Genomic DNA, 8,986 nt, shown 5'->3' on the forward strand with positions numbered 1-8,986 from the left:
AGCGAGGCGAGGCGAGGCGAGGCGAGGCGAGTGACTGCGGCCCCGTGTCCCCGGGCTGGGGGAGGTCGCTGCTGTTCCACACGCCTGGGATGGGTGGGGGAGAAGCCGTTTAACTCCCTTTTTAAAAACTAAACCTGGGTCTCGCCTGGTCTAGGGAGGAAGCCGCTGCCTGTGGAGGGAGCGGGATACGGGTTGCCGCAATGAGTGGGGCAGTGGCGAGGGGCACCCAGCAAGGGAGACCGCCCTGCAAAACTGCCCGGAGACACGACCAGATAACAGGCAGGAAAACGGCTTTGCTGCAGCTCCCCACCCCCTTCCGCCCCCCAGTTATAGGTTTTATAAGCTCCTGTCCTGATCGGGTAATGGACAAGTTTAGGTGTGGCTCAGGGGGAGGTTGACCCACAGGTCCTGGCAGGCTGATGGTAACAAGGAATCTCTTCGGGCTCGTTGCACATAGGCAACAATGACTTGGTTTCCTCAGTTCTACTGCTGTTGAGTAGGGAGCGGTGCCTCAGTGTTTCCATCTGTAAAATAGGGTAATGGCATGTTCTTTCCTCTGGGAAGTGCTTTGCAATGTAGCTTTCTTACGAGTATTATGTACATTGGCTCTTACTGTTACTGCTCTTTCATAGATTGTAAGGGGCGGGAAGGGCCCTCAGAGGATCATTGGGTCCAGCCCCCTGCACTGAGCAGGAAAGACAACTGGGGTCAGGTGACCCTGGCACGGTGACGGTCTAGTCTCCTCTTGAAGATGTCCAGGAAAGGTGATTGCACCACCTCTGGAGGGAACTTGTTCCACAGTCTGGACACCCTGACCGTGAAGAAGTTTTTCCTAATATTGAGCCTGAATCTGTCTTCCAGGAGTTTGTGCCTGTTACTCCTGGTTTTCCCCTTGGCTGCCCTGGTGAACAGTTGCTCAATGAGCCCTTGATGTACTCCCCTAGTGTAGTGGTAAGCTGCTACCATGTCCCCCTCAGCTTTCTTTTGCTCAGGCTGAAGAGTATGGCTCGCCCTGTATCTGCCCTGAGAGACTGGTGTACTTTTTCAACATCCAGTCTACTGTGAAACTTGGAGCAAGCCAATTCAAGTACATATTTTAAAAAATCACCTTAATTCCCCTGAAGAAAATAACTTTCATTGGAGGATTAGACTTCTTTCCTGATGTCATAACTCCTCCACCAAGTCAGATGCATAGTTTGCCCTTCAGAGTATGTGCTTCTGATACCATTGCTGTAAGGTGTCCGTGTTTGTCTTAAATTTTATTTTTATAACTTGTCAAGATAACCTGCTTCAGGCTAACACTTTTGTTTGCAAGACTTGGATTTTTCCCTAAAACAATTTGCACGCAATCAGTTCAGCTTTCAGATACCTATAAAGCTTTGTGTGGGTCCTGTATATAACCAAATGGAAGTAATGTTTCAAACATTGTGAAAGTGTCTTTGCCTCACAGCTGGATGGAAGGGGAAAGCATCAGGTGTTTTGGATGGGGGAGCTGAGGCACAAAGAAAGTGAAAGAGCCAGTAAAAACTAAGATTTCCATAGTTAATACGTAGTCCTGAACTTCTGGGGAGTTGAAAGTGCTTGCAAAAGCATAACACATCAGTAGGTAGGTATAACATCAGTTTCTAGCATGACTCTTCTGGCTCTTGCCTTGTTTCAGTACCCAACTTGAAAATACTGCTCAGCTCTAAAATTAATGTTTGATAAGTATTAAAACTCAGACTTGTAACTGTTGTGTGGCTATGAGAGGATGAATATTAAGGGGAAGATGGTGGTAGTTGACGGGAAATGCAGCAGTAGACAAATGTATGCTGTCTACAAGTAATATAAGTAAAATGCTGCAGGAAAAAGAAAAGAATTCTTACAAGGTCTGTTTATCTAATTTAGAATGCAAAGAACAAAAATCATCCAGGTGATGATACAAGTTTGAAGCTCTGGCAATGACAGTTGTGAATAACCAGGGCAGAAAGAGTCGCTCTGTATCTCAGGGATCCTTAGAAGATGGTTCCCCCTTTAGCTGGGGGAAAACAAATTAGTTCCTGTGGTTCCTTTTTCATATGTCTTCTGGGACAACACGTGTGTGCTTCTGGATAAAACATTTTACCTGAATAGTTAGTGAAATGTTAAATGAGCTCACAAATAATATAGCTGAAACTTTTGAACTATACAGAAGGATGTATTTCTCTACATTCAAATTGGGTATCTGTTTCTAATATTTTTTTTGTAAACTCTTACAAAGCTTCCAGAACAATGGCAGTGAATCATAAAAAAACTTTTACACTTCCTATAAACATTGAAGGTGCCAGCAAAATGGCTTGCTGAACAGTAGGAATAATCCAGACCTATTTTACATGCTTTACTTTATGTGCACCTTATTTCACATGCTTTACCGTATTCTTAATATGAAACAGTCATGTTTAACTGTATAATTTGATTGCAAGAAGCCTTGTGTTCACATAGTACTATGCAGCTTTTTCTGGAGAGGGTATACATCATTGCCCCATGTAAGATTATAGGTGTTTTCATAAAAATTGTTTCCCACTTAACAAGATTGTCCTTTCAGACAGGAAAAGCAAGGGAATGGGGAATTCATCCCTTTGTTTAGAGGAAACAAATTACTTTCTCATAAACCTAATCAAGAAAGGCACAAAGCCACTTGGCAAGAGTTTGCTTACATTAAGTGTTTGCTAGGAATGTTTACATCCTGTTTTTGAAAGTTATACAGTATAACCTCATAAATCCAGAATTATCGAAAATCCAGCACTTTATAAGACTGCCGCTACTCCCTGATGGATTGTAGCCAGTCCCCAAGCAGTGGAAGGGGAAGCTTGCATACAGCAGCTGCCGCCGCGATCCACCACCCCACGCCACCGCTCTGCATGGGGCCGCTGCTTCCGGACCAGCCGCCGTTCCAGTTTGAAAATTCCGGATTTCTGACATTTCCATCAGGTGCTCGGTCCGGAGCATGCCGGATTTATGAGGTTATACTGTACTCAAAATATTAAGGCCTAGGAGTATTCAAATTGTAGAATTCTGATTGGGGAGGAGTGGATGTGTTTGTGGCAACCTTCTCTAGAACATTTTCTCTAAACGCTTCAATTCGGGTTAAGTTTTGAAGAGATGCTTATGTCTGTCTCTTTTGCCACAGGCAGCATCTCTTGAGAGGGGGAATGCTGCTGGTTGAACTTCCTAACTCACTGTTTTGGTGACAGAAGATTAATGGGGCTTCCAAGTTGCACCCCCATCCTCAGTGCACTTCCTGCATGTTTCTCCTTCGGAGTAGTGAATAACTACCTCCTTACCTTAACTAAGTAATAAAGTAGGCTGTGAATAGTTGGGTCCACTTTGGACGTCACATTCATCCGCCTTCTCTTCATGTTCCCCTTTCTTGCAATAAATTTGGAGCCAGTTGGTGAAATCACACAGACAGACGTATTTTTTTAACTGCTTTGTCTCTTCAAGATCCCACAGGAATATGCTGCATCAAAACTGACTTGTACAAAAGAGATTTCTAAAGGTAGCTTTTTGTAGTAAATACTTTGACAGTTGCTTTTCTACTTAGGGGAGTTTTTTGTTTTGCTTTTCTTTTAATCGCCTGCTATAGTTCTAACTGGTGGCTCTATAAAAAGCACAGGAGGCTTAATGAATTGACAATCCTATTGTAAAATACGCTGGAATAGTGAACTAGTTGAGTCACTCTTTTGGCTGAACATTGATCCTTCTCTAGGGAGAAGAGACTTCTTCAGCAAAGGAATGTCCACTGGATATTTCCATTGTCATGGTCTAGGATGGAGTCTCTTATTTTACTGATTACAGTCTCCACTACTTAAAATTGATTTTTTAAAATGCTTTAACAGTGTCTGTTACTGTAGCGGTCTGTTTGGATAAGAAAAGCCACTTGGCTTCAGGTTTCATTACCCAAATGTAATTGGAAGTCAAATTCTAATCCAGTTCAGACAAAAATTCAGCTGAAAATCTGTCTTCGTTCATAGGTTTTTCTAAGTGTGTAGGATCTTAAGATTCTAGGCTGAGATCAAGGAAAAAAAATGTATGTTTTTTGTATTTTCTCCCCATTGTGGATGGAAAGTCTGTACTACACAGGCTGAAATAGGTTAGTTTGTTCTGACTTCCTGTTCTTGTTTTTCCTGCGACTGCCAGTCTTGTAATGTATTGCAGATTTGAGGGGGCACGCCTCCCCTAACTTCACATACAGTGCAGACATAATTATCAGAACTAGGTTTTGTTCTAAATGGAAAGCTGTGTGCCAGGATTTAATCCAGTGTATGATTACAGTGAGTGTCTTTTAATCAGCCACATGGCCCAAGGCCCACTAAGAACTCTTCTTGCTTGCTAAAGTAAAAAACTGAACTCTGTCCAAACCTAATTCCCTCTTTCAGTGATAGACAAAGCAGCAAGCAGTTTTGCACAGCATCAAAAAACTGCAAGAAAAACTTGGTCCTTATCAGCTGTCATTTCCATATTCACAATTCCAAATTAAGATGGTGTGTTGTTACCTAAATAGTTTGACTAGGAAAAATAAATGTTCAGAATACAGTTGGGACAAAATTATTTAAACAGTGTTGAAACTAGAGGAGACAGTGAAGACTTGGTATGAAGGAGCTCTCCCTTCATGGTCATAAAGAGACTCATTCTGTCTTGTTTGATGTTTACGTATCATCCTTTTTTCTTGCAGCAAGTTGAGTCAAGAGCTCTCAAAAAGCATAAGAATGGGGCCACTTACTGCAAAGGTGCAACTGAATGAAAAATGCTGTGAGTGTTGTTTGTTCAAGCTAAGTGGAGCAACAGTCAGTGGAGATGAGATTGCCACTCATTTCTTCTGAGAATCAATGAGGAACTGCCTCTGCAAGGTGTCAAACAGCACTGTTTTCTAAAACTATTTGATAGGCTTGAGGGATGGTGCAGATCTGTATCTGACTTAGATCCTGTCAAGAGGTCACAAAATACTAAACTTATGTCTTAAGTTAAAAATCTTAAATTTGTCTTGTATGACTACAATGAAACTGTCATCAAAAAAAGCTTGATTTTTTTTTTTTCCTAGTAAGTTAGAAAAAAATAAGGAGCTTATACCCCAGATTGTATTATAAACATTTGCTTTTCCTGGTTATTAAAGTGTTTAGGTTACAACACACTGTCTCAGCTTGGAATTATGAAAGAGAAAACGAGCTGATAAGGTCCACGTTTCTCTTATTCTGTCATGTTCAAATGGGACGTACTTTCTACTGATCAGTGTATTAAGGCTACTCAAACCAATGGAGCTTGTAAAGAGTTGTTCTCTCTGGATTTCATCTTGCAACACTTGCTGTCACCTCAGTAAAACCTGGCTTTGCCCCTGTATAGTTGGGGGGTAAGCACTCACCTACCTGTCCTCAGACCTTGGAGGAAGAGATAAGAGGTTATCTGGTGAATATTTAATTAACTTGTGGGCAAACTGTTTCAGTTGTTTTGAAACTAAATGAAAAGTTGTCGTCTACATGTTTTATTTGTATTATTTAGCTGCTAAAAGAGGGTCACATGTAATATTTTTTTTCTAAATTGTCCTCCTCTTCATCATGCATTGAAACAGTGACTAAAGTGCCAGTGAAGCTATCATCCTAGTTAGTCCTCTTTCAAGGTAAATCCAGAGATCAACTTTGGAGCACTATGAAGTAGAGTAAGACAGTATAACTTCTAGCAAGAGGTAAAAAAGGATCTCTGTGAAATCTGAGATTTTACGTAGCTCACACGTGAGGAAAATGAGAACAGAAGCTATTCCTAACTCTGGAGGGCTTGACTCTGGCATCAAAAGGAGCCACTAACAGCTAGAACTCCTCCCCAGCAACTGCCTTCTTAAATGTATTGTCAGTGATTTTTTTTTTGCAGTCCAGAAACCCAATTTTTCTTTCATCATCTGTATCCCATGCCCTTTCTGTACTCTCCTGTCTGTATCACTGATGTACAACTGTAAGGTGACATGGGATAAATATGCATTTTACCTTCTAATCTTTTCCTCTCTAGCTGTTCTGGTATATGTGTAATTAAGAAAAAACAAACCTCATAACTGAACGTACAAGATTTGTTGAACTGCCAGTGTTCACGTGACTCTGAAGCAAGTACAGGCCGTGCTTTCATATTTTTCTGTCATTCATCTCATGAGCAGGTATTAAATTTCACCGTTTTGGTAGTTGTTTATAGTTGGCTATTTCTTTAAACTGTTTTTCAAGGCCCTTGTAACCAACTGCTGCCCAAAGATGTTCTCTTAAAGTATTCTTTGTAAGTATGGGTATCTAAAATCTTCTTAATAGCAAGAATTACCTGGCAAAAGATGCTCTTAATTCCTAGTGATACCTAGTTTCCATAGGAAAGTTCCCTCCGTTCGACCTGTTTTCTTAGGAGAAGAATGAACAACATAAGAATTTTCAATCTGACAGAAAGAGCCCTCTAGACATGGAAGCTTACATATCCTGTACACTACAGAGCTCTTCTATAGCTTTAAAATGAACATTGGATAGCTGTAAGCTCTTCTCAGGAACACTTTACTGTTAGTTGAAATAAAAGTTCTGTCCAGGCAACGGCCTTTCCTAACATGAAATTAGCTCTTATAGGATGGATGTATCTTTGACAGAGTGAGTAAAGCCCTATTTTTGATCCTTCCTTTATCTGTAGAATACCAAGTGATGACCTTCCAATAGGACTCATTTATTGCTAAAACAAGTAACACAATAGCATCGACTGACTTGCCCACACCAAACAAGTGTGCTAGTGAGTAATCTGTATTATTTTTAGCTGGCTTCCACAAAACGGTAGTACTGTCCATACTGATTACAGCAATTGTCTGCTTCTGTGCAAGGTGTGATTAATAGACCAAGCTCCTTGCAAAAAAAGGTAGCTTTTGTTTATTTAACCCATTTCATGAATGCATAAAATATAGTTGTGAGCAAATTCTAAACTTCAGGTGGTCATAAAGCAAGGCTATACACAAGAAAGACTTGACAGATCCTCTTGCATGTATAAGTAACTCTACTGACACACTCTTTTAATTTTAGCCTCTGGTGTCTGTCTCTGTAGCTGGTGCTTTTCCAGCCATTGTTGTACAGAAATGATAGGCTAATCATTTTCAACCAGTGTGCCAGGGCACTTTGGGGATGCCTTGATTCTTTAAAGGGTGCCATGTGGTGCTGTGTATTATTTGCACTGGTAGGTGGTGCAAGCGCTTGCCCATGATTCACAAGATAAACCCAGATGGCGCATCCCTATGAGCAGGAGCGTTTGTTTCTCTGAGGACAAACAGCAGTTGGAAAATATGTGCTGGTACTACTACTTGTTGCCGGGGACCATCTGTGCATGTACACTCTGGCGTGTGGTATGTTGCTCCAAATAGGGTAGGAGAGGCTGGGGCCGGCACCTAGGCTGGGGCCAGGAGCCTTACTATGAGTCCTAGGGGCTCCAGCTGGCCAGGCTCTGGTTTCGGGTGGCACACGCTGCTTCCATGTGTGCTGTCCCACTTTTTTTAGGCACAGGGTTTCTCCTGGTATCGATCCCCCCCCACCCCCGCGCACACTGCAGATTAGAGGCATGTGTGGTGTGTAGCACCAAAGATGGATCTGCAGCACTGCATACCACATATGTGCGCTCATCTGGATGTGCCCATTGTTTTCAGCTAGGAATCCATAGTATCAAAACATTCTGACCTGTTAGAGTCATTTTGAGTGCTTTGCAATAGACTTATTGCTCTATTCATAGATTTCATAGACATTAGAGCTGGAAGGGACCTCAGAAGATCATCGAGTCCAGCCCCCTGCCCAAAGGGCGGGAAGTCAGCTGGGTTCATAAGATCCCAGCAAGAAAAGCATCCAATTTGCTCTTGAAGGTGTTCAGGGTAGGTGCGTGAACCACCTCCAATAGCAGGCTGTTCCAGACCTTGGGGACTTGGACAGTAAAGAAGTTCTACCTTATGTCCAGCCTGAAACGGTCTGGTAGTAGTTTATGACCATTTGACCTTGTCATCCCTTGGGGTGCTCTAGTGAACAAACGTTCCACCAGATCTGGGCGGTCACCCCTGATAAACTTATAGGTGGCCATCAGATCACCCCTGAGCCTGTGCTTTTCCAGGATAAAGAGCCCCATGGCTCTTAGCCTGTTGTCGTAAGGTCTGTTTTCCTGACCTCTGATCATGCGTGAGTCTTCTCTGGACTCTCTCAAGCTTTTCCACATCCTTTTTGAATTGTGGAGCCCAAAACTGGACGCAGTACTCTAGCTGTGGCTTCAGCAAGGCCGGGTACAAGGGAAGAATGATGTCCCGGGATCTCCTTGAGAAGCATCTATGGATGCAAGCCAGAGTTTTGGTCACTTTACTAGCCACAGCATCGCTTTGCAGGCTCATGTTCATCTTGTGGTCAGTGATGACCCCCAAGTCTCTTTCTTCTGTAGTGCTAGCCAGTGTAGCACTGCCGAGCCTATAAGTGTGCTGCAGGTTTTTCTTCCCTAAGTGGAAAACCTTGCATTTTTCAGTGTTAAACACCGTCAGGTTCTCATCCGCCCATTTGCTAAGTCTGTCAAGATCTGTTTGGATCACCCGCCTGTCTTCTGGCGTGGATGCTTTGCCCCAAAGTTTGGTGTCATCAGCGAACTTGGCCAGTCCACTCCTGACTCCAATGTCCACATCATTAATGAAGATGTTGAGCAATATGGGTCCAAGGACAGAGCCTTGGGGGACCCGACGGGTCACAGGACACTGTGATGAGTGACTGCCATCAATCACAACCCTCTGGGTCCAACCACGGAGCCAATTTCCCAGCCAGCGGATTGTGGTGGACCCAAGGCCGCAACTGGCCAGTTTCACCAACAGGTGATCATGGGATACCAGATTGAAGACTTTTTTGAAGTCAAGATATAGGACATCAATCTCTTCTCCCTTGTCCAGGTGACAGGTCACCTGGTCGTAGAAGGAAATGAGATTGGTCAAGCAAGACCTACCCGCAACAAACCC

At 42.9% G+C, this 8,986-nt stretch overlaps 1 protein-coding gene across 1 annotated transcript in view; it reads left to right on the forward strand.

Moving 5' to 3' along the window:
* Positions 1–3,144: 3,144 nt before the first annotated feature.
* The window catches only part of PIK3CA (phosphatidylinositol-4,5-bisphosphate 3-kinase catalytic subunit alpha), a 64,153-nt gene continuing 58,311 nt past the window's right edge, over positions 3,145–8,986 (forward strand). Inside the window, exon 1 of the mRNA XM_019532520.1 lies at positions 3,145–3,517. The gene's annotated coding sequence lies outside the window, so the exon portion shown is untranslated. The remainder of the gene's footprint in view (positions 3,518–8,986) is intronic.

Source organism: Crocodylus porosus, unplaced genomic scaffold (genome assembly GCF_001723895.1).
Source record: "Crocodylus porosus isolate Cpor-Errol unplaced genomic scaffold, CroPor_comp1, whole genome shotgun sequence".
NCBI classification, from domain to species: domain Eukaryota; kingdom Metazoa; phylum Chordata; order Crocodylia; family Crocodylidae; genus Crocodylus; species Crocodylus porosus.